Source organism: Notamacropus eugenii, chromosome 6, assembly GCF_028372415.1.
Source record: "Notamacropus eugenii isolate mMacEug1 chromosome 6, mMacEug1.pri_v2, whole genome shotgun sequence".
Classification (NCBI taxonomy): Eukaryota; Metazoa; Chordata; class Mammalia; order Diprotodontia; family Macropodidae; genus Notamacropus; species Notamacropus eugenii.
The window spans coordinates 180911523-180939418 of NC_092877.1; the positions used below are offsets into that span (position 1 = coordinate 180911523).

The following is a 27896-nucleotide window of genomic DNA, read 5'->3' on the forward strand; positions in this document are numbered from 1 at the left end:
ATAAAAACAGATAACGGGCCAGCTTATACTTCTTCTTCCTTTGCCTCTTTTTGTAAAGAATTTTCTATTATTCATATTACTGGCATCCCATATAATCCCACAGGTCAGGCCATTGTTGAGCGTGCTAACCGCACTATAAAAACTCTTCTGTTAAAACAAAAAGGGGGAGTAAGGGCGGCGGGGAGCCTCTCCCAAGGTGATCTGGCACAAGCCGTCTTCACTCACAAATTTTTGCAAATCCGAGACGATGGTACATGCCCCGCACAAAGATTTTATCTCCACGAGATGGGAGGCAGAAGGGAAAGGCCATTAAAGGCCCCTACTGCCTGCCTCACCGGAGCTCGAATCCAGTGGAGGGACCAAGAAGGCAAATGGCATGGCCCTGGAGTAGTTATAGCGAGAGGTCAGGGGTATCTTTGTGTCCAACCAGATGGAGCTGACCCAGGGACGGAGATCTGGATCCCCACACGATGGGCAGTTGAGCTGCGAAAAGCCGAAAGCAAGGAGGAGACGAGGGCGGAGAGGAAGGCACCGTCCGAAGCGGGTGTGCAAACAGCGTGAGATAACCATGCTCACACTTCTGATGGCCTTACAACAGTTCCTTCCTGGGTCCGAGGCTGTCCAGTCCAAATGGTACAACGCCACCCCCGCAGAGCAGTGAGCCGCGGATCAAAGGGGCGACACCTACTGGGCATTAGCACAGGGACTCCCCGCCTTATGAAGAGTTTCAGATTCAACAACTAATAGAGGAAGGACAATTGTGCTTAACCTCCCAACTGATTCCTCAACCTTCCCCAATCAATGGCCGGCGGTCCAGCAAAGCCCTCCAGGGGGCTATGCTGGCTTATAACGCCACAGATGACATCCATCAGTTGGACTTGCTCATTGATCAGCTGAATAACCTCTCCAGAACGTTTGAGGAAAAGCGTGAACGAGAAGAGCGTTCCATCTTCGAATGGTTACAATGAATCCTGGACTTGCATTGGCTGCCAGGCGTGCTCTCCTCCGTTGCAGTTCTTGTCCTTATGTGTCTCTTCCTGCCGTGCCTCCTGAAGTGCCTCCTGCAATTATTGACACGGGCACTAGAGAGTCTTAAAGGCGATGTTTTGTCTCTGAGACATCGCAAAGACAGGTCCCTGTGGGGGGAACCACCCAATCTACCCGTGTAAAACAAAAAGGGGGAGATGTTGGGGGACAGCTCTGGACCGGGGTCCCCCGTGAGGACCGTGAGACGCCTGAGGGTCCGAACCTGCTTACGTGGCAAGCTAGGTGGTCTAGCAAGCCACGAGGTACTGGGATGGCCCTGGTAACAGGCTGGCTCCACCCACGGGGAGGCACTTGGGAGGAGCTCGCCCGCCCATGGGAGCTAGGGGGGAGGAGACAGGGGATAATAAAAGGGGATGACCATGAGAGCTGAAGGAGAGGAAACGGAATAAAGCTTGCTGGCTGCAACTCCTTTCGGGTGCTCTGCCTGTTTATTCCCCTTCCCCAACAGGGAGAGGGAATTCCCTCCCCCGAACCAGGAGGAGGGCCGGAGACATCCGAGGACCGGGGATAGGTAAGTAGAAGGCGAAGGCCCGGGAGTCGCCCCGGGCAGCCCTTAATCTCAAGGAAATAGCATTCTGTTGGGGGATACAGCATGTAATCAGATTAAGTACAAACAAAGTAATTTGACCTGGGAGAAAGCATTAATATTTGGGGGGAAGGAGGGAAATGGGGAAAAAAGGAGGAGCCAGGAAGACATTGTATTGGAACTAAGGAAAATAAATGTTCTAAATGGTGGGGGTTAGGAGGAGAGACAGTATATATTCCACACTCACAAAAAGATGTTTTGAGGAAGGCCAGTCATCCAGCCTAAATGGAAATACAAAGTACAAAATGTACACTAATAAGAAATAAATCTGGAGAAAGTCATACATGACAAGAAGAGGAATTTTCAGCTAGCAGACACAAACAGACAAGACCAAAATTGTTCCAGGCTGTTGTTTTTTAGCTTTCCATTGGTTGTTCAATAGCATAATGTCTGAGCTTTGTGAGAGTGGCCACATCTACACAGCTTGCTGTGGTGGGCACTGGAGTTATACGATCTGTATTCTTTCTATCTGTGTGACTTTAGGCGAGTCACTTACCCTCTCTGGCTCTCCGTATCTTTATCTGCAAAATGAGAGAATAGGAGTATTCTCTAAAGTCCTTCCTGGTTCTAGTGTACTATTATTTTTTAAAAATCAGCAATAAGTGTATCTTATTTTTATCATTTTAAATGTTTTATTGGTCACTTTTTAATATCAGACATTTTCCAGAGACTCCCCCCATAGCACCCTCTCTTGTAACAAAAATGTACAGTAGAGCAAAACAAAGGAGCATTTGGATGATGTCTAAAAGTATTTATTTTATGCCTATAATCCACAATTTCTCTCAAGAGAGATAGAAGGCATGTTTTGACATCATGACTCTGGAATACCTATATGGCTTTAATTAACATAATTAAATTGAAATATCTCATTAATAACTAAATTATATAACTAATCAGAGATCTGGAGTCTGAATGCTGTCACTGCTGTTTTGTCCCTTTATGTTACTGTGGTTTTTCTGTGAATTATTATGGTCTTGTTTATTCTGGTGTCATCAGTTCATGAAAGACTTACCAAGTTCTCCATGTTCCTTTTATTTGTCATATAGCACAAATATATTCCATTATAGCTATTTGTAGTATACATACACTCACATTCATATATATGTATATATGTGTATTGCATATGTATTGCACATGTTTATATGTATGTATATACACACATGAATATTATGTTGTGTGTACGTGTGTATACATACTCTATTTATACGAAATAGATGTATAGATCTTTCCTTTAGTGTTTGGCTTCCTTGGTCATGATATGCCTGGATCAAAGGATATGTATACATTGGTGACTTATTTTTTTTTTCCGTAGCATAATTTTAGATTGTCTTGGGGAATAGTTGGATCAATTCACAGACCCACTGAAAGTGTAGTATGTGTGCCTGTCTTCCTACAGACACTACCATCCCCCTTTCCCCAGCATTTACAAATCTGGTAGATGGGAAGTGAAAACTTTGAGTTTTAATTTGAATTTCTCTTATCATAATTTAGAGCATTCTTTCATGTGATTGATGATAGTTTGTGTTTCATCATTTGGGAATTGCCTGTTTATATCTTTTGAGTACTTAACTATTGAAGAATGACTGTGGCACCCTTGTTTGTATGTGTTTGCAGCAAGTTCCAATATATCTTGAGTATCAGAGAATTTTATAGCAATTTTTCCCCTAAGCAGTTTCTTCTCTTCCTGATTATAGCTGCATTGATTGTTATTCATGCAAAAGCTTTTAAATTGTATATAAATTAAATTGACCACTTTATCTTCTGAGATTATCTCTAACCTTTGTATAATTCAGAGTTCTTTTCTAAGGAAATCATTTTAAGAGTAATTTCCTTTGAAGACAAAACTTTACTGCCTATTAAATATTTAAAGCTTTTCAAAAATTCTTATCATTTAGTTGTTTTAAGAGGTTTTTTAACCAATTTGGATAGTATAGCTGAATTAACCTAAGTGATACTTTATGATTAATTTATGCAAATAGCTGGACAGTTCTAGCAGACTACTGAAAAATGTATGGCCATCAAATGAGTACAGAAATGCAAACACTTCTTTATAAAGTTCAGTGGGTCACTTTCCCTAGTCTATGAATGTATCACTTGATGTAAAGTCCAGTTTTCACTCCCCTTACAAGTTGTAAAGGAAACCATTATAAAACCTTAGTAGCTCATGTGGCTGTTACTTAGCTATACCTTCTGTGCTGAAATTTCCTCAGGTAGGTTAGGTGGGCCCAACTGACCAAGGCTTCTCTGATTCAGCCCCTCAGATAAAGAGATAGGTAGAGAGGTACACATTTATAAATACTCTGAAGTGGTGGCGGGCTTTTTTCTCCTGTCTATTCCTTACTGTTACTTCTTGTTTCAGAACATGTGATTTTATGGTTTGTTCATTTGTTTTTGGTTTTTACTCTTTCTGGCCTTGAGCAGAAATCAGAAGATATTCCTATCACCAGACTTCCTCTTTTTCTTGGGACATTCTTGATTTTGCCAAGGGATGGATTTCTCTTGTTTTGGTTTGGGTTTCTTTATTTGCTTTTTTTTCTGAAACAGGAGTTGCAACACACCCAAGAAAGAACAGGCTAATTCTAGAGAAGTCTCCAAAAAAGCTGTCTTTCTGGTGGTCCTTTCATTTGATTTATATTCTTAATTCCTGACTTCAGTGCCCTTCCTCTTTTTCTATGTACCTTTGATTCCTTTCTCATGAGCTTTAACACTGTTCATCTCCCTTCTATAGTCTGTATTTTCTCTGCATGTGGCATATATAATTTAATATTAAAAGCTGTTAAAGCTAAGTTCCTACTGAGTTACATCTTATTTCTTTTTATATTTAATTTTTTTTCAGTTCTGCATTCTTTTCCTCCATCCCTCTTTCACCCTTTGAAAAGGCAAGAAATCTTATCCATTATAAATATGCATTCTTGTATGCAAGTTTCTATATTGGTCATGTTCTGAAAAAAAATGCTGAAAAAAAATATGCTTCATTCTGAATTTTGAGTCTATCAATTCTCTGTCTGGAGGTATGGAATATTTTATATCATAAATCCTTTGGAGTTGTGGTGGATCATTGTACTGAACAGTATTACTAAGATTTTCACAATTAATTTCCCTTACACTCTTGCTGTTACTGTGTAGATTATTTTAACTCTGTTCACTTCAATTAGATCATATTTCAGTGGAGAATAATGTGCATATTGTCTGAGCACTCAAGGTTTTCCCTTATTTTCAATGTAGATCTGAATTTTACATGCTAAATAAATCTATATTTCTGCAATGTGAATTGCCAGAGTTGAGAGCCTATATTCTCTGTAAAAGAAACTTTTTAACCAGAAAGCTGGTTAAAATTTTTGACTACTTCTCTTGTATCAAATAGTAGATAGGTCCTCTCCTTTCTACTTTGTACATGGCACATTCTAGGGGCAAAATTAAAGAGATAAATAAAATTATTAATTTTCTTATGGTGAAATCCTTCCATATATATGTATATATACATATATATATATACATATATGTACATATATATGCTATAATAAGAAAGTAGAGAAAAAAATGCTAATTTTAGTATAACGAACTTTCAGATCCCCATACTAGGGACTTATGGAATAAATTACCTAACAAAATGAATAACCCAACAATCCACTATATTTCAGTTTATATCAAATTTGAATTTTTATTGTCCTCTGATTCAATTTCTTTCTGGTTTTGTTTGGGTTAGTATTCAAATTATTGTTGAGTTCTTAAATACCCCCAAAATGTGAACAGTTAAAGAAGGTAGAAAAAGCACTGAATTTAAAGTCATAAGATTGGGTCCTATTCCCAGCTGTGCCACTGGTAAAATGCATGACTTTGACCAAGTCACTGTAGCTCTTTGGGTCTTTACTTTCTCAGTACAACCAGATGGATCCTGAAGTCCCCATGTATTGTGGCATTCTCTTGTCCTAATTGCTAATAGTATATGAGAAGGGTCCAGAAGCATCAAAGGTAACAGAGGAGAGAATTTTCTGGAAAACTTCTGTAAGGTGGATAATTTGTATGGTTATAATTAGAACTTGGACCATAAAATATTTTGTTTTTGTTTTCTATCAAAAGTGCTAAAAATAATGGAGTATTACAATGATTAATAATGTCCCCATCTGATAAAGTGAGCATATATAAAGGTAACACTGGAATTCCATATCTTAAATTATATTGGATAAACATAAGCATTTACTATGTGCATAGTGTGTAGTAGATGGGATGTATATTAGATCGCTAGATGGCTCGATTGACAGACACGGGGTCTGGAGTGTGGAAGATCTGAGTTCAAATCCAACCTCAGACACTTACTAGCTATCTGATCTTGGACAAGTCACTTAACCTTTGTTTGCCTTGATCCACTGGAGAAGTAAACGACAAACCACTGTAGCATCTTTGCTAGGAAAACCCCATGAACAATATGATCCACAGGGTCACAAAGAGTCAGACATGACTGAATGACTGAACAGCAGTGCGAAAAATACTGTGGTAGGTGCTGGAGATAAAAGATTTAAAAGTGGCATACTCTCTGACCCCAAATAAACTGAAGTCTACTAGTAGGAAAAGATGTGCAAAAAATTGTGGAAGAGGCTTTGGAAGAGATTTCTTCTCTTTGGCCCCAGTGGGCATAAGAAAGAGAGAAATTTAGGCTTGCTGCCAATAAATTCCCTAACAACGAGAGGAGACCAAAAGTGAAATGGTTACCTTGAGATGTTATGAGTTTCCTTTCTTTGGCCAGAGGCTGCAAATAATATACCTTACTAGGGATATTATACTGGAGATTCCTTTTGGAATAGCCCCGTGATCCTTTATAGCTTTAAAATTATATGATTCTGAGAATAAGATTAATAAAAGCTAAAGTATAATAGGGGAATGGGAGAAATCCAGAGAAAACAATTTAGTGGGATTTTAGTATAAAGAAATTCCTCTCTGGTGGTATGTGATGGGGAGAAAAGGATAGCTTCGTGGAAGAGATGACAACCCCACCTTAAAGGAAGAAAATTATTTTGACTGAAGGACTTCAAGTTCAGAAATAAAATCAGTGCCTTATGGGCATGAGGGATAGCCAGGACAAATGTATTGAGACAGAAGATGCCAAGTCAAGATTTGGAAACAGTTAGGAATCAAGTCTGGATAAGCACATAAAAGGAAATAAAGTGGAATAAGTCTGGGAGGACAGCTTGGAGTCAGATTGTAGAGAACTCCAAGTGGCATACTAGAAGAGTTTATTTTATTTTGTTTTATCCTATAATCAATAGAAGTCTTGTGAAATGGAGATGACTCTTATTTCTTACAGGCTGTGCCAAAACACCACAAGATCTAATGGGTTCCATAATACTGAAAAGGCTTTGATTATGGTCCTAGAAACAGACTTCACTTTTTCAGGACCCAAATAGGTTGATTACTTTTTAGCCATGATAATGTGTCAACAAGGGTGAGGAGGGGAAGGAGCATTTATATAGTGCCTACTATATGGCGTTTTTTTTTCTTTTCCACAAATATTATCTTATTTTATTCTCACAACAATCCTGTAAGATAGATGCCATAAGTAACCACATTTTACAGTTGAAGAAACTGAGGCAAACAGAGGTTGTGACTTGCCCAACGTCATATGGCAAGTAACTATATGAAACTGTATTTGAACTCAGGTCTTCCTGACTCCAAGGCCATTGATCTATTCTTTGAGCTAGCCTCTTCATCTAACAAGTATTTATTTAGCATCTACTATGTGCCAAGCACTGTACTATGTGGTGGGAATACAAAGACAAAATTAAAACAATTCTTGTGCGTGTGTGTGTGTGTGTGTGTATGCATGCATATATACATATGTGTATATAGACTAAATAGATACAAGTTAATTTACTGGTGCATTAGCAGCTCAGGAAAATTAGGAATGGTTCCATGGAGACAACGATAGTTAAGCTGAATCTTTAAGAAACTAGATCTTTTAAGAAGTGAAGGTGAGGAGGGAGTAGGAGAAAGCCAGAACACATGCAGGGAAACAAGAGATGCAGTGATATACATGAGAAACAGTATGATCTCCTGTTTTGCTAGATTGTTGAATAAATATAGAAGAATAATGTGGAAGAAGCCTTGAAAGGTAAGTTGGGACAAATTTTGAAGGAATTTAAGTGACATAATTTATTTGTTTGTTTTTGTCATAGAGATAATAAAAAGTCACTGGAGTTTATTGAGTAGTGTATTTGCATTACCATACCTGTACTTTAAGAAAATCATTTTAGTAACTGTTTGTAAGATGGATTGAGAATTGAAGCATATAGATCGTTAGGTTACTGCAGTAATCTAGGTGAAAAGTGATGAGATCCTAAAAACTGAAGTGATAGTCATGTGAGTAGAAAGAAGTTGATGGATTTGAGAAATATAAAGGTAGAGATAATAGGATTTGGCCACCGATTATAAATGTGGGGTGAATGAGAATGAGGAATGGAGGAAGACACCAAAGTTGTGAACCTGGATAACTGGAAGGGGGGTTATACCCTTGAATGCAATAGGTAATTTCAGAAGTGTGGTGGGTTTTCAGGAAAGGATAACGAACTTTGTTTTGGATATGTTGAATTTGAAGTGTCTATGGGACATACAGTTTAAAATGACCAATAAACAATGGTGATGAAGGACTAGAGCTTGGCAAACAGCCTAAGTTTTCTTGTTTTGTTTGTTTTGCTTTTTAAGTTGATGGTGGGTTTTTTTTAATTTATTTTCTCTACCCACAGCCCACTCCCACTTCTACCCTCATCATCACTGCTGCCTCTGCTGCCACTGTGTCCCACTTGGCCAGCTTCTGATTCAGTGTTTACAAACATCTCTATCTTGCTAAGCTGCCCTGAACTGGAAAAATGACCCATTGTCTTGGTTTTCCTAATCATTTGGTAGAGATCTTTATCTAGGTTGTTGTGGAAGATATGTGTTAGGTGAGCTGGGCAAAAATGCTGAATCTCACACTGCCATATTGACTACACTTCTATGTAAAATGCTACAAATGACTCTTAGAAACTGTAAATGAACAATAAACAATTGGAATTGAACACTGAACAGAAAACAGAGAGGATTATATCATCTTTGGACAAATGTATTATTCTTTTGTCAAGATATTTGGAGACACCCTGTTTTCCAGAGTTAAGACCTAGCAAGCAACCTGTGCCCTGATCTTAGCATAACAACAATCCTTTGTACTCGCCCTTTCTATGATCTCACCTTGGCAAAATGCATTGCTTTGATCAGCATCAGGTGTTCGCTGAGACATTTATGATTTAATATTAATCAATAACTATTTAGATTTTTGGTGTTCCTCTTTGTCCCAAGACATCCAGTCCTGAGAGCTCAGCTGCTGCCAACACGCTGTAGCAGAAAGTCATCAATTACATCTCCTGTCATTTTTGTGCTTATAACTTCTAAGTGAACCAAACCAAGTACTGCACTCCTGTTTCTACCACAATAACTCTGGTTCTGTATACTGCTGAATGATTGCAAAACTCAGCGACCCTAAAGACTTGAAACAATCATAAGGCTTAAAGATTCTAATATCTTGAAGACTGCTCCCACAGGACTCAAGAATACCTGCACTGGGGGGGTGGAGCCAAGATGGCGGAGTAGAAAGACGAACATACACATAGCTCCGAACCCACAAACCATAGAACAACTACAAAGAAGTAACTCACAGCGAATTCTGCACCCAGAGACCACAGAACATTGGACCGAGGGAGATTTCTGTTCCAGAGGGACCTGCAAACTTCTCGCAAAAGGTCCTTCGCGCTGCGGACTGGGTGCCGGTACTGGGAGCTGAGGGCAGCCCTGCAGCGGCCGTGGCACCGAGAAGAACATATCTGAGCGGGCTTCAGGGACTGGATCTCCAGCGGATGCACAAGTCCCTCCACCCACAGGTGACGGGGTCGGTGAAAGAGTCTCTTTGGCGGGTCAAGGAGGGAGTGGGGTGCCCCCATGGCTCGGGCCCCTTCGGGAGACAGAAGCTGAGGGGCGGCGGCAGACAGGGGCTCCCCACACAGGCAGGAGCCTGGATCCATTGTTGAAGGTCTCTGCATAAACTCCCTGAGGGAACTGAGCCTTAGAGGCGGCCCTGCCCTAACCTGAGCATCTGAACTTAATCTCACACTGAATGGCAGCCCTGCCCCCGCCCAAAGCCCTGAGGCTGAAAGCAGCATTTGAATCTCAGACCCCAAACAGTGGCTGGGAGGATCAGGAGGCGAGGTGGGTGTGAGGAAAATATTCAGAGGTCAAGTCACTGGCTGGGAAAATGCCCAGAAAAGGGAAAAGAAATAAGACTATAGAAGGTTACTTTCTTGGTGAACAGGCATTTCCTCCCTTCCTTTCTGATGAGGAAGAACAATGCTTACCATCAGGCAAAGACACAGAAATCAAGGATTCTGTGTCCCAGCCCACCCAATGGGCTCAGACCATGGAAGAGCTCAAAAAGAATTTTGAAAATCAAGTTAGAGAGGTGGAGGAAAAGCTGGGAAGAGAAATGAGAGACATGAAGTCAAAGCATGAACAGCAAATCAGCTCCCTGCTAAAGGAGAACCAAAAAAATGTTGAAGAAAATAACACCTTGAAAACTAGCCTAACTCAATTGGCAAAAGAGGTTCAAAAAGCCAATGAGGAGAAGAATGCTTTCAAAAGCAGAATTAGCCAAATGGAAAAGGAGATTCAAAAGCTCACTGAAGAAAATAGTTCTTTCAAAATTAGAATGGAACAGATGGAGGCTAAGGACTTTATGAGAAAGCAAGAAATCACAGAACAAGCGAGAAGAATGGAAAAATGGAAGATAATGTGAAATATCTCATTGGAAAAACAACTGACCTGGAAAATAGATCCAGGAGAGACAATTTAAAAATTATGGGACTACCTGAAAGCCATGATCAAAAGAAGAGCCTAGACACCATCTTTCATGAAATTATCAAGGAAAACTGCCCTGAGATTCTAGAACCAGAGGGCAAAATAAATATTCAAGGAATCCACAGAACACCGCCTGAAAGACATCCAAAAAGAGAAACTCCTTGAAACATTGTGGCCAAATTCCAGAGTTCCCAGGTCAAGGAGAAAATATTGCAAGCAGCTAGAAAGAAACAATTCAAGTATTGTGGAAATACAATCAGGATAACACAAGATCTAGCAGCTTCTACATTAAGGGATCGAAAGGTATGGAATAGGATATTCCAGAAGTCAAAGGAACTAGGACTAAAACCAAGAATCACCTACCCAGCAAAACTGAGTAAAATACTTCAGGGGAAAAATTGGTCTTTCAATGAAATAGAGGATTTTCAAGCATTCTTGATGAAAAGACCAGAGCTGAAAGGAAAATTTGACTTCCAAACACGAGAATGAAGAGAACCAGGAAAAGGTGAACAGCAGGAGAAGTCATAAGGGACTTACTAAAGTTGAACTGTTTACATTCCTACATGGAAAGACAATATTTGTAACTCTTGAAACATTTCAGTATCTGGGTACTGGGTGGGATTACACACACACACATGCACACACGCACACATACATAGAGACAGAGTACAAAGAGTGAATTGAAGAGGATGAGATCATATCTTTAAAAAAATGAAATCAAGCAGTGAGAGAGAAAGATATTGGGAGGAGAAAGGGAGAATTGAATGGGGCAAATTATCTCTCATAAAAGAGGCAAGCAAAAGGCTCATTAGTGGAGGGATAAAGAGGGGAGGTGAGAGAAAAACATGAAGTCTACTCTCATCACATTCCACTAAAGGAAAGAATAAAATGCACACTCATTTTGGTATGAAAACCTATCTTACAATACAGAAAAGTGGGGGAGAAGGGGATAAGCAGGGTGGGGAGGATGATAGAAGGGAGGGCATGGGGAGGAGAGTGCAATTTGAGGTCGACCCTCATGGGGAGGGACAGGATCAAAAGAGAATAGAAGTAATGGGGGACAGGATAGGATGGAGGGAAATATAGTTAGTCCTATACAACACAACTATTATGGAAGTCATTTGCAAAACTACACAGATTTGGCCTATATTGAATTGCTTGCCTTCCAAAGGGAACTGGTGGAGAGGGAGGGAGGTAAAGAAGTTGGAACTCAAAGTGTTAGGATCAACTGTCGAGTAATGTTCTTGCCACTAGGAAATAAGAAATATGGGTAAAGGGGTATAGAAAGCTATCTGGCCCTACAGGGCAAAAGAGAAGACAGAGACAAGGGCAGAGAGGGATGATAGAAGAGAGAGCAGATTGGTCATAGGGGCAATTAGAATGCTTGGTGTTTGGAGGGGAGGGGATGAAAGGGGAGAAAATTTGTAACCCAAAATTTTGTGAAAATGAATGTTAAAAAGTTAAATAAATAAAAAAAAAAAGAATACCTGCATTGTCCCAAAGATGCCTGAAAACGTGAGTCTGCCATGGGAACTGTTTGCTCAAGACCTAAGAACAACTGCATGGGGTCCTGCCTTTGTGTGGTTTTCATCTTCAAAAACCCTACCTGTACCCTATCCTACCCTACCCCTGCCTTCTTCTCAGAAGGACTTCAGTTTGCAAACCTGTTTCCTCACTTTGAAATTAAACTTCTGTATGATTTGTTACTCTTTTGTCTCCAGACTGCTTTGTTTGACTCTGACCACTTACAGGTTAGAAGCTGGTTCAGGTCTGGTTGACACTTTTATTGACCCATAGATTATCCCTGAAACAAAGGCCCATCTTTTTTTCACATCAGCCGCTTTTTGGTGATGCTACATGACTTTGAGTCATAGAATGTCTCATTATCCAAAGAATTAAATTTGAGAAACACCAGAAAGGCATTGAAGACCAACGGGGTGAGTATGAGTACTTATGTAGTATAGGCTACATAATGCCAAAGATTTGAGCAGAAGTCACAGAAAGGATATCATCGGAGAGCTGTATGACTGGAAAGGAAACTGGGCTTGTCATATAATGAAAGTGAAAATCAGTGAAATGATCAAGTGATATCTACATAATGTAAAGAGTTAGAAGAAATCCTGTAACACATTAGATGGGCCTCCTATGGAGGAGTGACAGGGAGAAAGGATAGAGAACACCTATTCTGTGTCAGACACTGTGCTAAGTGCTTTACAAATATGTCATTTGATCCTGAAAATAGCCTTGTGAGATTGGTCCTGTTATTATCCCCATTTTATAATTAAGGAAATTGAGTAAGAGAGTGGTTAAATGATTTGCCCAAAGTCATACAACTAGTAAGTGCCTGAGGTTAGATTTGAATTCATGCCATCTTGACTCCAGGCTCTGCTTTCTATCCACTGTGCCACCTAGAAAGTGGACAAGAGTCACACAGGAAAAAAAGATATGGATGGTTGGCACTATTCATTGCTGAATGGAGTATATTCATTGATAGTGTGACGAAGGATCAAAGTAAGGAGTAATTGGGAGCCACTGAGGTATCTGAGCATGATAAGAAACATGGTCAGATCTGGCCATGATGGAAATTAATTTGGCAAATATAAGAGAGAAATATAAGGGGCAGAGAAACCCATCACAACATAATTACAAATATATTATATAGTCCAGATGAGATAATGAGGTCTTGAAATATGATGTGTCAGAGTGAGTGAAAAGTAAGGACAGGTGCCAGAGATGTTATGGAGTTAGAATTTATTGTATTTGGCAGATTATTGACTGTAGAATATAATAAGGAAGAGTGAAGGATAATTCCTAGATTAAAACCTTGGGCAATTGAGAAGACAAAGATTCCATCCACAAAAATGGAGAAGGTGGGAAGAGAAATTTAATGGAAGAAGAAAATGAGTTCACTTTTGGAAGTGCTGGTGCAACAGAATAATGACTACCAAAAACAAAATGACAGATCTTTCCATGAAAAGAAGTCTGAAAACTCTGGTCCTTTGAGATCTTCGGCCTACCACCATAATTAGAGCCCCTAGCATTAGCAGATGTTATAATATGTGAAATTATTATTATTCTAAATGTCAGACACTTGGAGAACACTTTAAGGTTTACAGAATGCTTTATATACCATCTCAAGTTTGTTAGGCAGAGCCTCTTGTTAGAAGTCTAGGCTATTTTACTTTCTGAATGAAGGTAACAAGCCTGTGTGAGGGAGTAAGAAACAGCTGGCACAGACACAGTACTGTTGCTTGCCTCCTCTTTATAAGACAGGTCAAAGAAACAAGAGAGAACGCTGAGAAGTAACAGGGAGGCCTAGGTGCCAGATGGCAGGAAAGCTATGAGAACAGATTCAGCACCTCTGAAGCAGATGGTAGAAGAGACGATTTATTTTGGGAGCACATAAGAGTTACTTGAGGACATTCAGTGCTCATAGTGGGTAGTGAAAGGGTGCTAATGAGGTATTTAACACCTTTACTCCAAAAAATAATGCAGCATAAGAAGAAATAAAGCAATAAAAATAGTGGAAATAGTGGAAGCTCTAAGGCTGGAAAAATGTAATAAGGTGATATGAGCACAGCCTAACTCAAGTCCGCTTAGTGTGGTTCAACTTCTACACTGGACTGACAAGAGATACTCACTAGAAACTGACTAGAGACCATCTAGAGCTTAAGGAGTTGAAGTTTACTTAACAATAACCCAGAAAGGATAGTCAGTAGGAATACAATATTGATTCAGTTGGATGCAGCTTCCCGGCCTTCACATTGTACTGCTTAGAAGTGTGGATAAAAATGGAGAAGCTTCTAGTTCTTTGTATACTGGGCATTTACATTTAGGCAACCAGGAAGCTATGTCAGTGGTTTGAGGCCCAGTTCATCGGACCAGTAAAGTCTCCTGGACAGTTTCATCATCTTTATGTAAAGAACTACTTACATGTCAGAGATCCAAGTAGATCTCTGACTACCAAATCTCGCTTATTTGGGGCAAAGTCTTAGAAGTCTTCTGGAGCAGAGGAGTCAAATATACTGCTTACTACATGCAGCTCATGATATTTCCAAGAGCAACCCAAATCAGATTACAGTGTGATTGGGAAATATATAACAAGATAAATAAGTATATAGTAAAACACAGATAATATTAATTTGTGGTTTTCTAAGTGAGGATGTAGCTTGAAAGGATCTTTTGTAAAGTTTAGTGGCCACCATTCCTATTAGAGTTTGACACTAAATTTCTAGAGTACTGTTATCACTTATGTATCCTTAGGGCTATTACTAGAAAATCCTGATCTCAGCGATGTAAGAAATATGGAGTAGACAGAACTGGGAATGGAGCTTAGAGAAGGTGAAAAACAGAAGAAGAAGAAGAAGAAGAAGAAGAAGAAGAAGAAGAAGAAGAAGAAGAAGAAGAAGAAGAAGAAGAAGAAGTAGTAGTAGTAGTAGTAGTAGTAGTAGTAGTAGTAGTAGTAGTAGTAGTAGTAGTAATAGTAGTAGTAGTAGTTGGTGATTCTCCTTATCACCCAAGCTTGACATTTGATGACATTCTCAGCTATTCATTCTCTTTTCCCCACACCCTCCATACTCTATCATTTGTAAAGTCTTGTCAATTTTAACTTCCTAACATCTCTTGTATATGCCTCCCCCATTCAAATGTGAACTCCTTGAAAGCAGGACCTATTTTTTTAACCTTTCACTTAACATAGATCCTGGCACACAGCAAGTGCTTAATAAAGGCTTTTGATTTGACTTGAATCTTTTTCCTTAATCTTTTCCCATGATCACTTTCCAGTCCCAAGGAAGTAGTGGTCCTATTTTCTCCAAATTTCATATAATTTCCTTTTACTTCTCCTATGTTTTTCTGATGTACATTATATATTTAATTCAACAAGCATTAATTAAGTGACTACTACGTGCAGAGAAATGTGCCAGGCATGAAGGATGATAAAACTTCATCCCTATTCTCACAGAGCTTAGTCCAATAAGAGACATATATAGAAAACTATCCAAAATAAAATATTAAGTAGGGGCTGAGAAGAATGATAATTTATCTTATGTTTTCTACTAGATTGTAAATTTATCATAGGATCTTGAACCTAGCAGGCATGTAGCAAATTTGAAGAGAATTTAATTTAGTTTAGCTATTGGTTTAAGTGGTAATGGAAACCCTTCTCTCTTTCTCTGGCCTGATCTCCCAAAGTGGTTTTGACTTTTTTCTCCCTTTTCTGTTTGTTGTAGAATTTTATAATCAACCCCATCTCACTTTACCCAGGTTGTAAACTCAGCTAAAAAACCTTGGGTCCTCAGTAGGAGAAGCTCTCTATTATCTCTGAAGCTTATAGTCTTTCAGTAAACACTCATGAATCCTGTTCTCCCTTTGATTTATAGGCAATGCACCAGATAAGCAATTTGCCTACTTCCCCATTCTCTCCCTCCTTAAATTTGTTGAAACCTTGAATAAATGAAAGTCTAAAGGATATAGAGTAGGGCAATAAACTTAGTGTAAAAATTGTGTGGTAAAGGAGAATACAGTCAGAAAACTGTGCTGTGAACCTGTCAAACATTATCCATGTCAAACATTATGCCATGTCAGGTTGATGAAGCAAAAGCAGATGAAAAGAAACATATCTTACTTAGATCTTTAAATAAACCCTTCATTTTGACCTTAGCTCCAGTCCAGTGTCAGGTCCCTTTTCTTCCTTACAACTAAGGCAGACTTTAGAAGCATTATGCATTTTAGAATTAGCTAAATAAAAAGCATTTTTTTTCATAAAACAAAACACATATATTCAATATTATTTTTGGAGAATTAAAAAGTTATTTTTTAATGATTTCCCACATGTGACTGTTTACAAAACCAGGATATAAATGTCCTTACCCTATTTATTATACAAAATTTTAATGTTGGTATCCAAGTAAGTGATTCTGAAATTCAATATTTATAAACACCTTTCCATATAGGGAAAAATATAGTTGGATTTGGGCAAACAAGCTTGTTTCGAGAAGTATATATTTTTTGCCTTCAGCTTTTTTTAAAGATTGAAAATTTTTTTGTTAAAGTATGTGCGCACGCACACACACACACACACACACACACACACACACACATACCCCCCTTTTCAATGATTCCACTGAGAAAAACTCCAGTATCAAAATGACAAGAGAAAATATATTTCAGAAACATCAGAATAAAGTAGAGATATGTCATGGGGCGATGTTGACATATAAGATGGAGTTAAATCTGTTTTCCTTTTCCAGCTAAAAACTATAGACCATATATACCACACTCTTGCTAAATAGAAAATAAACGTCTGGTTTGGTTTAATTTTAGAGATATGGTACAATGTTTTCTTTATTGCTAGGATGATGACCTTAGGCAAGTCACAATCTCTCTGAACCTATCCCCTCATCCATAAAATGAAAATGATAATCATTGCATTGCCAGTCCCACAGGCTTGTTGTGAGGAAAGTACAGTATAAACATTAAAGCACGACAGAAATGTCAGTTTATCATTGCTAGTTTGTATTTCTTTTTATTTTCAAAGAAGGTCTCAGTGTCCCACTTGATTTGATATTTCATCACATTAACGACCAAATAGGACAAAATAATTAAGAACAGATGCATTTGAATGATACCACTCACCACTTTCTTACGGTCATCTCAGTCCAATTCTTCTCACACTTACTGAAGATGACCTGGCCTCTATCTCACCAAGACTGAGACCATACAGCTGAAGTTTCCTTAATTCCTTTCCTTTACTTTTTACAGTGGAACTGCATATCCCCTTTCTCTCTTCCTACCTGTTCCAGTGAAAGAAAATATCTCCAAAGTAAGGCTAATATCTTTCCTAGAGATAATAATTATCAGATAAAGAAATTAAAAGACATAAATATTGGCAAAAAGGAGAGAAAATAATCTGTTTACTCATTGTATGTTGTTTAACTTAGAAAACCCAGAGAATCATCAAACAAATTAATTGAGACATTAGCTTCGGTAAAATAATAAGTAACAAAATTAATTCACAAAATAATGTCTTTCTGTACTGCAATAACAAAATCCAAAAGGAGAAACTAGTAATGGAAAGACACTCCAAATAAATACAAACTGCATAAAATATCTGAGAGCCATCTATCATGGCACACTAAAGATATATTTTAAAAATTAAGAAATTCCTTAAAGAAATAAATTTTTACTTAAATAATTGAAGGAATGTTCATTTCTTGCCATTGAGCCTTATATAATAAATAAGATGATACTGTTTAAATTTACAAATTTAGTGCTGTACCATTCAAACTACCAAGTAGGTACTTTTTAGAACTTATCAAATAATAACAAAACTCATTTGGAGAAGAAAATATCTAGAATTTTAAGGGAGATGATGAAAAATGAATATGGAAAGGGGGCAGGGAATACCACTATAAGAAGTCAAATTATGTTATAAAGTAGTATTCATTAAAAAATAGAAAAGTGGTTCAGTAGAACAGTCTAAAGAAAAGAAAAAATCAGAAACTTTCAAACCCAACAACACAGTGTTTGATAAACCAAAGACTGTAAATTACTTCATAGAAAGTTCTACATTTCCTAAGAATAACTGGAGAAACTGGAAGGTAGTTTGGCAGAAATTAAGTTTAGGTCAATATCTACACCAGAGGTATTAAACACACTGTCTCCGCTCTAAGTGACAACACTGTGAAATGACACTTGAGCAGAGCAAAATTTAAATATAATTGGGAAATATTTAACAAAATTTACAAAACACACATATAGCATTTCACATTAAAAGTAAGTCAGTATTTGGTGGTCAGGGAACTTTATTAGCATAAAGAAAGGGAATGAAGCCAGTTTACCCTATAGGTTTAGCTCAAAATTTGAACTTTTCTGCCAGAAGTTGACCTTTCAGATTCTAAAGTTTTTTGTCTTCTTGGCTTCCTTAAAACTTCCCCAAATATTTCCAAGTTGTAGGTACAAAAATAAGAAACACTAATCAGGGTAGTACATAAATTAAGAAATTCTTCTAAGGACTTGGATAATCTATGAAATGCATTAACATGACTTTGAAAAGAGGAGAAGAAAAGTTAGTGATGATTATGTTTTTCAGACATCAAAGACTACCTCCTGCCTGTTTCCTACCATTAATATCTCCATCCTTTGGTAGAATTTTAAGTAAAATTTTATGTGAAAGAGGGAGTAGTGCTCTTCTAATGGCCCTTATGCTAAAATGACAAAAAAAAGAGCTATCTTTAAGTAAAAGTACCTGTGACAGCCTCCCAGGGGACAAAAGGAAATCACTGACAAATTAAGAGAAAAGACCGCCAGTCAATTATTTCTTTCTAATATTGGTGGGTAATAGCTTGGAACTATTGCACTTGACTGCAGAATGTTCAGTCCCTCATCAGGGGAGGGCTCAAAGATCCCTAAGGACTTCTATCTTTTTTTCTTACTTTCTGACTGTCTCCGTTTCCCTCTGTGTGTCTCTCATACATACACACACACACACACACACACACACACACACACACACACACACACACACACACATATGCACACACACGCGCGCGCATGCCCACACTGGGAATAAATCTATCATTTTTATTAAGGAGGGATAGTAGGAAAGTCAACTATTATGAGTGACCTCTTTGTTATGTTTCAAGGTTGTTTTCATTTTTAAAATTTTCCTGCTACAAAGGTGATTTGAAATTTTATGCAGGAATTTTTATTTTAATATTGGGAAAGGGAAAAACAAAGAAACAAACATCAATGCTGAGTGGAAATTTTATAGAAGATCCTAGTGTATAATCATTAAAAGAAAATTAAAAAGAAATAGAAAAGGAAGAAAACATCCTTGAATTGGTTCATTTTATATGCTATGTAATCTTATCTACTCCCAATAAAGAAGTGTTAGCGAGCATTAGGCTGGGATAAAAACATGAAAATCATAAGGTTGTCATCCCATCTGTTATCCCTCCCCAAGAAAATTTTTAAGGTAGATAAAAGCACAAGCTAACATTCTAAATGAATTTTATGGTTAACCAAGCCTGATGCAAAAGTCTATTTTGTTTCAGCCATTATTGAAAATCTTTCTAAATTGTACTAGCTCACATGTATGCAAATTACCTTAGTAATTTATGCTCTCAAGATTTAATCCTATATGGGAATATATTCGTGTGTGTGTATCATATGTAGGGTAATAGTCAATGTCTAAATACAGTTTTGCTTCTAATGATTTCCTTTAACTTCATTTTTATTGTTTTTGCAGCAGTTACTTGTATGTTGCATATTTTCTACAAAATATATTTAATATATGTGTGTATGTGTGTCTGTGTTTATCATATATCAATGTGTTAACATAACTGTTTCTACTGATTTCCTTTTGCTTTATCCATGTGTGTATATATGGATGTGTGTATGTATGTGTGTGTAGTATATGTGTATGTATATCTACATGTATATACAATTAATACATATAGAGTTATAATCAATGTATAAACACAACTCTGATTCTACTGGTTTCCTTTTGTTTCACCTTATATTGGTTTTATCATATTTACTTGTATGCCGTATATTTTTATAATATACACATATATAATCATATGGATATATATAGGTATGTACATATACATATATCATATGTGTATATATATGTATGTGTGAGAGAGTGTGTTTGTGTGTATGTGTAACACATATATAGAGGTATGAACAGCATGAAAATACAATTCTGGTTCTATTGATTTCCTTTTGATTCCCCTTATATTGGTTTTTCCATGTTTATTTGTATGTTACATACTTTTTAGAGTCTCATGGTATTTAATTACATTTCTTTAGGGATAATGTGATATGCAATATTATAGGGATAATGGGAATACTGTGATTTCATTGATACAGGGAAGTCACAAATGAGGGAACTCCTTTGAGCAATGTAATTTGCCACTTCTTATAGTCTTGGTGAGTTGCCTAGAGCTCTGTGAAATTAAATAATTTGCCCAACGTTGAATAGTTAGCATGTTTCAGAAATGGGATTTGAATCCAGGCCTTCTGGCCCTTCAGTCTGACCACTCTATCCATTATATTATGGCTGCCTCTCAACCTTAATATACCATGGTCTTATCAATCATTCTTCAGTTGTTTAAAATGTAGCTTTTTTTTTTCTATTACAAATGTGGTGACTATTAATTTTTTTAGTGCAAGTCCCCACCTCCCTTTATGATGCTTTGGATAAAATCACAGCAATAGAGTCTAAAATTATGATTAGTTTTATGGTCCAAAAATTAGAGCATAGTGAAATATTAGGGTGAGCTGAGTTTCCACAGATCATAGAATTTTGTAGCTGGAGGTACAGTTATTTAGTCTAATATATGCCTAAAAAGAATTCCCCAGTACAACATATTCTACCACCAGTGGTCATTTAGCCTCTGCTTGAAAATCTTTTTAAACCAGCTGCCGGTGTTATTAGCCACTCAAATGGTCTAGTTCATTGAAAAGAATATGAGTTCTGGAGAGTCCCACATTGACTCTGGCAGTTTTCACATGCACCCCACCGGGGCAGAAATATAAAGCTATCTATGACCCTCAAAGAACAATCAACTTTCTTCCACTAAGCTTTGCCTGGCCTTTCTATAAGACACAATGCCTACTTACTGCCAAAGGTTGTGTGGATGTAGGGATTATCCCAACTACAAGTAAGCTTTCAAGCCCATCCCTACCCATAAACCTTAACTTCTTCCTAAATCTGTTGCATTTTAGTGAGCTTGGCATAATGCAATCGACACTCCATAGAAAAACAAAAGCAAGCTTAGATTAAGATGCATTTATCCCAAGCAAGTGAAGATATCTATTAGAAGGGAAACTTCTGCTGAGAACTAGTCCAAATATTTTGGAGAGCAATACAATAAGCAGTGATTAATCACATTCCAATACCCATTACTAGAATTTTATTTCCAAAACATCAATAGAGAGTAATTATTTTAAGAATGAAATCCTATAAAACTATGCAATAGAAACAAAATAATGCCTTAAAATGAAATATCTGCCATACATCCTTTACACATCTGCAAGCCTACTGTTCTTCTGTAGCACAGAAATCCCATAAACAGCACAGAAGCTGCTTTAAACACAAGAATTTTTGCAAATGTATTTGTATTCATTTAGCTGTCATCCTTTGGATTGGGTTAAAATGTGTGAACAGTTTCACTAGAATGTTGTACTCAAACTTCCAGCGGAACTGGTCATCATCTGCAGATGCAGAAACTCGAGATTCAATAGTCCTGGAGCATGAAACTTGAGATCCAATGGGAACTAGAACTTATGAGAATTATTGCTTTACCATATGTAGATGTGTAGACACTGGCAGGAATATCTGACTGCTTCTGGTCTCGCCAAGCTCATTAGAGAACTGCTGTCATCCCTTCTGCTCCTGCTCGCTGACTTTCATGACTTGCCAGGCAAATCCATATTATTCTAAGCAGTAGGGGGTTTGGAGAAAGATAGCAGACAGAATGACAAAGGTGCTTTACCTCCCAAGATAGAAACATTAATTCCGAAGCAACCTCTTTCATTTTTGGAAACCACTGTTTTAGAAACTTTTTTGCTGGTAACAATACTATATTTAACTCTGCAGATTCCACCTGTTCCTCTTGGACAAATTGGAACACATCTAATTCCTTTTCTGTGTGTCAGTCCTCCAATTATAATCATCATACCCTCAGTTTTTGATGTGCTATATTTGTTCTTATTCTAGTTTACTGAAATCTTTAATTTTTATAGCATCTAAATTTCCCCCTTTATTCCACCTCACACAGAGAGCCATTCCTTATAACAATGACTTTTTTAAGAAAAAAAGGAAGGGAACTAAAATTTAGCAAAATGAATCAATACATTGAAATTTCTGATTATGCAATATTCCATTTTCATGGAATAGTAAATACACATACACACATTACTTCAAAGGAGTTTGGTTGAATATCTCATATCTCTTCTTGGATACTCAACTTATTATTTGTAATTTTGCCATATTCTTTATTCTGTGGCAGTTGTATTTTCTATTTATACTGTTGTGCTCATTATGTATATATATTTTCGTTCTACTTTACATCAGTTCATATTAGTATTTCTGTGTGTCTGTGTATTAATATTATTCGACATTTCTTTTAACACACTGATCTATATCTTGCCACTATACCAAGATGGCTCTGGAAGAGAAAGTGAAGTTGGTAATTTTTTGTAAGATAATTTATTCATTTTTAGTTTTCAGCATTCACTTCTATAAGTTTTTAATTTTCTAACCCCCTCCCCAAGATAGCATGCAATCTGATATAGGCTCTACAAATATATTCTTATTAAATGTATTTTCACATTAGTCATATTGCATAGGATAATTAGAATGGAGGAACCATAAGAATGAAAACAAAACAAAACAATAACAACAAAAGAAAACACTCTGTTTGCTCTATATTCAGACTCCATACTTCTTTCTCTGGATGTGGATGACATTTTCCATCATGAATCCTTTGGAATTGTTTTAGGTCCTTGCATTGCTAAGAAGGGCTATGTCTATCAAAGTCAGTCATCTCACACTGTGGCTGTTATTGTGTACGTCTGCTGACTTCACTCAGCATCAGTTCATGTAAGTCCATGTTTTTCTGAAGTCCAGCTCATTATGTTCCAATACCACAGCTTGTTCAGCCATTCCCCAATTGATGGGAATCCCCTCAATTTCTAGTTCTTGGACACCACAAAAAGAGCTACCATAAATATTTTTCTATATGTAGGTTCTTTTCCCACTTTGTGACCTCATTGGGATGCAGTCCTAGAAGTGGTACTGCTGGGTTGGGTATGCACATTATTATAGCCCTTTGAGCATAGTTCCAAATTGGTCTCCAGAATGGTTGGATCAGTTCACAACTCCACCAACAATGAATTAGTGTTCCAATTTTCCTACACCTCCAACATTTATCATTTTCTTGTTTCATCATGTTAGCCAGTCTGATAGGTATAATATAGTACCTCAGATTTGCATTTCTGTAACCGATAGTGATTTAGAGCATTTTGTCACATGACTATAGATAGTTTTTGTTTCATCTTGTGAAAACTACCTATTCATATCCTTTGACCATTTATCAATTAGGAAATGCCTTGTGTTCTTATATGTTTGACTCAGTTTTCTATATATTTTAGAAATGAGGCCTTTATCAGAGACACTGGTTGTAAAAATTCTTTTTCAGTTTTCTGCTTCCCTCCTAAACTTGGTTGCATTGCTGTTGTTTGGGCAAAAACTTTAGAATTTTTAAAATTATCCATTTTGTATTTCATAATATTCTCTATCACTTGTATTATCATAAATTTCTCCAATTCTTCATAAATCTGACAGATAAACTATTCCTTGCTCCCCTAATTGGCTTATAGTATAAGCCTTTACATATGCTTCAAGTACCCATTTGGACTTTATTTTGTTATATAGTGTCAGACACTGGTCTATGCACAGTTTCTGCCAAACTTTTTTCTAGTTTTCCCGGCAGTTTTTGTCAAATGGTGGGTTGTTATCCTAGAAGCTACAGTATATTATTATAGTCATTGACTTCTGGGTCTTTTGTACCTAACCTATTCCATTGATCTTCCCCTCCATTTCTTAAGCAGTTCCAAGTAGTTGTGATGATTGTTGCTCATAATACAATTTAAGATCTGTTATGGCTAGGCTAACTTCCCTAGCTTTTCTTTCCATTAGTTTTCTTGATATTCTGAACCTTGTGTTCTTCCAGATGAATTTTGTTATTATTTTTTCTAAGTTTATAAAATAATTTTTGCTATTCTGATTAACTGAATAAGTAAATTAATTTACGAAGAATTGTAATTTTTGTTGTATTGCATTACACATACACACACATATCATGTTGTTATATTAGTTCAGCGTACTTATGAGCAATTGATACTTTTCCAATTATTTAGATCTGCCTTTATTGGTATGAAAAGCATTTTATAATTGTGTTCATATAGTTAGTGGGTTTATTTTGGCAGTAAGAATCCCAAATATTTTATAATGTCTGTAGGAACTTTAAATGGAATTTCTCTTTCTATCACTTACTGTTTGGCTTTGTTAATAATATATAGAAATGCCTATGATTTCTATAAATTAAGTTTGTATTCCATAACTTTGATAAAGTTGTTACTATTTCAAGTAGCTTTTTACTTGATTTTCTAGGATTCTCTAAGTATACCATCATATTATCTGGAAAGAGTGATAATTTAGTTATTTCTTTGCCTATTCTCATTCCTTCAATTTCTTTTTCTTCTCTTATTGCGAAGGCTAACATTTCTATTATCATATTGAATAATAGTGCTGATAATGGATGTCCTTGTTTGATCTTGGATCTTATTGGAAATGCTTCTACCTTATCTCCTTTACAAATAATGCTTGCTGATGGTGTTAGGAAGATACTACTTATCATTTCAAGGAAGGCTCCATTTATTGCTATGCTCTCTAGTGTTTTTAAAAGGAATTGATGTTGTATTTTGTCCAAAGCATTTTTTTCTGTCTATTGATATAATGATATGGTTTTTGTCAATTTTGTTGTTGATATAATCAATTATACTGATAGTTTTCCTAATATTAAACCAACCCCAAATTTTTGGTATAAATCCTACCTGATCAAAGTGTATTCTTCTTGGGATAAGTTGCTGCAATCTCTTGCTAATGTTTTATTTAAAATTTTTGGATATGTATTCATTAGGAAAATTAATCTATAATTCTCTTTCTCTGTTTTGACTCTTCCTGATTTAGGTATCAGTTCCATATTTGTATCATAAAAGAATCTGAAAGAACTATTTCTTTGCCAGTTTTCCTAAATAGTTCATATAGTATTGAAATTAAGTGTTCTTAATATGTTTGATAGAATTAACTTCTAAATCCATCTTACCCTGGGAATTTTTTCCTAGCAAATACACTGATGGCTTGCTCTACTTGTTTTTCTGAAATGGTGTTATTTAAGTATTTTACTTCCTTTTCTGTTAATCTGGGCAATTTATATTTTTGTAAATATTCGTCTCCTTCACTAAGATTGTCAAATTTATTGGTATATGGTTAGGCAAAAGAGTTTCTGATTATTACTTTAATTTTCTTTTCATTGGTGGTGAATTCATTCTTTTCATTTTTGCTACTGGTGATTTAGTTTTCTTCTTCCTTTTTTTAAAAAATCATATTCACCAAAGGTTTCTCTATTTTGTTTGTTTTTCAAAAAAACAGGTTTTAGTTTTATTCATTAGTTCAATGGTTTTCTTAATTTCAATTTTCTTAATCTTTCTTTTGGTTTTCAATATTTCTAATCTGGTATTTAATTGATGATTTTCAATTTGTTGTTTTTCCAGCTTTTTCAATTGTATTCCGAAATCACTGACTTCCTCTTTCTCTATTTTATTTATGTAAGTATTCAGAGATATAAAAGTTCTCCTAAGAACTGCTTTTGCCGCATTTGAATGTTATCTTCTTGTTGTGATTCTCTTGAATGAAGTTAATGATTGTTTCTATGATTTGTTGTTTGACCCACTCATTCTTTAGAATTAGATTATTTAGTTTCCAGTTAATTTTTGGTCTATTGTTCCATGACTCTTTATTACATATAATTTTTATTGTATCATGATCTGAAAAGGATGCATTTAATATTTCAGCCTTTCTGCAATGAATTGTGACTTTTTATGCCATAGTGCATGGTTGATTTTTGTGTGTATTCCATGTGCCACTGAGAAAAATATATATTCCTTTCTATCACCATTCAATTTTCTCCGGAGGTCTACTGTATGTAACTTTTCTAAAATTCTATTCACCTCCTTAACTTATTACTTGTTTATTTTGAGGTTGTATTTATCAAGTTCAGAGAAGGGGAGCTTGAAATCCCCACTAGTAAAGTTTTGCTATCTATTTTTTTCTGCAAGTCTCTCCACTAAGTATTTGGATACTATGCTACTTGGTGCATGTATGTTTAGCAATGATATTACTTCACTGTCTCCAGTGTCTTTTAGCAGGGTGTAGTTTCCTTCCTTATCTTTGTTGGTTAGATCTATTTTTACTCTTGCTTTGTCTGAGATTAGGATTGGTACCCCTGCTTTTTGTTTATCTTCAGCTGAAGTATAATGTCTTCTACCTTTTACCTTTACCCTCTGTGTATCTCCATTTCAAATGTGTTTCTTATAAAAAAAACCAAAACATATTGTGCTTCTTTTCTTGCTGGACTGCTGGAATGAAGGAGAGCCGACTGGTCTCTCTCTGTACAATCTGGATCCATCCTTCCTGCTGGAGCAATCTACCAAGATCTCCTCATCGTGACTGAACAGATAACCCTCCAGGGCACCCTTAAAGGCTGCAGTGGCTGAGTGACCCAGATCACTACGATTCTCTAGTTCCCCGACATGATCCTGTCAGCCTCCCGAGATAAGACCATTATCGTATGGAAGCTTACCAGAGATGAGACAAACTATGGGATCCCCCAGCGTGCCCTCAGATGTCACTCACGTTTTATTAGTGGTGTGTTCGTTTCCCATGCTGGCCAATTTGCACTCTCAAGTTCCTGGGATGGAACACTGAGACTATAGGATCTCACAACTGACACTACCACCAGGCGCTTTGTTGGTCACACCAAGGATGTGCTGAGTGTAGCCTTCTCTTCCAACGACTGCCAGATTGTCACTGGTTCATGGGATAAGATTATCAAGCTGTGGAATACCCTGGGTGTCTAAATACACTGTTCAGTATGAGAACCACACAGAGTGGGTGTCCTGTGTCCATTTTCCACCCAATAGCAGCAACCCCATCATTGTCTCCTGTGGCTGGGACAAGCTGATCAAGGTCTAGAACTTGGCCAACTTCAAACTGAAGACAAACCACATTGGCCACATAGGCTACTTAAACACAGTTACAATTTCTCCTGATGGCTCTCTCTGTGCCTCTGGAGACAAGATTGTCAGACCATGCTGTGGGACCTCAATGAGGATAAGTACTTCTATACTCTGGATGGTGGTGACATAGCCAATGCCCTCTGGATCAGCCACAATCGCTAATGGTTCTGTGCTGCCACTGGGCCCAGCAACAAGATCTGGGACCTAGAGGGCAAAATCATTGTGGATGAGTTTAAGCAAGAAGTGATCAGTACCAGCAGCAAGTCTGAGCCTCCACAGTGCACATTTTTAGCCTGGTCTGCTGATGAGCAGACTCTTTTTGCTGGATACACAGACATCTTGGCACACCTGTGGCAAGTGACCATTGGCACTAGGTAAAGGGGTCAATCATAACTCAGATTTTGAAATAAAGATCTTAATTTCTGCCTTTTGAAAAAAAAAAGTATTGTAGCATTATGATTTTTAATCTATTCTGCTATCCACTTCCATTTTATGGGAGAGTTCATTCCATTCACAT

General features: G+C 37.0%; 1 pseudogene; it reads left to right on the forward strand.

Annotated features, from left to right (window-relative positions):
* Positions 1-836: 836 nt before the first annotated feature.
* On the forward strand, positions 837-27757 carry LOC140512197 (small ribosomal subunit protein RACK1-like; annotated as a pseudogene).
* Positions 27758-27896: the final 139 nt, after the last annotated feature.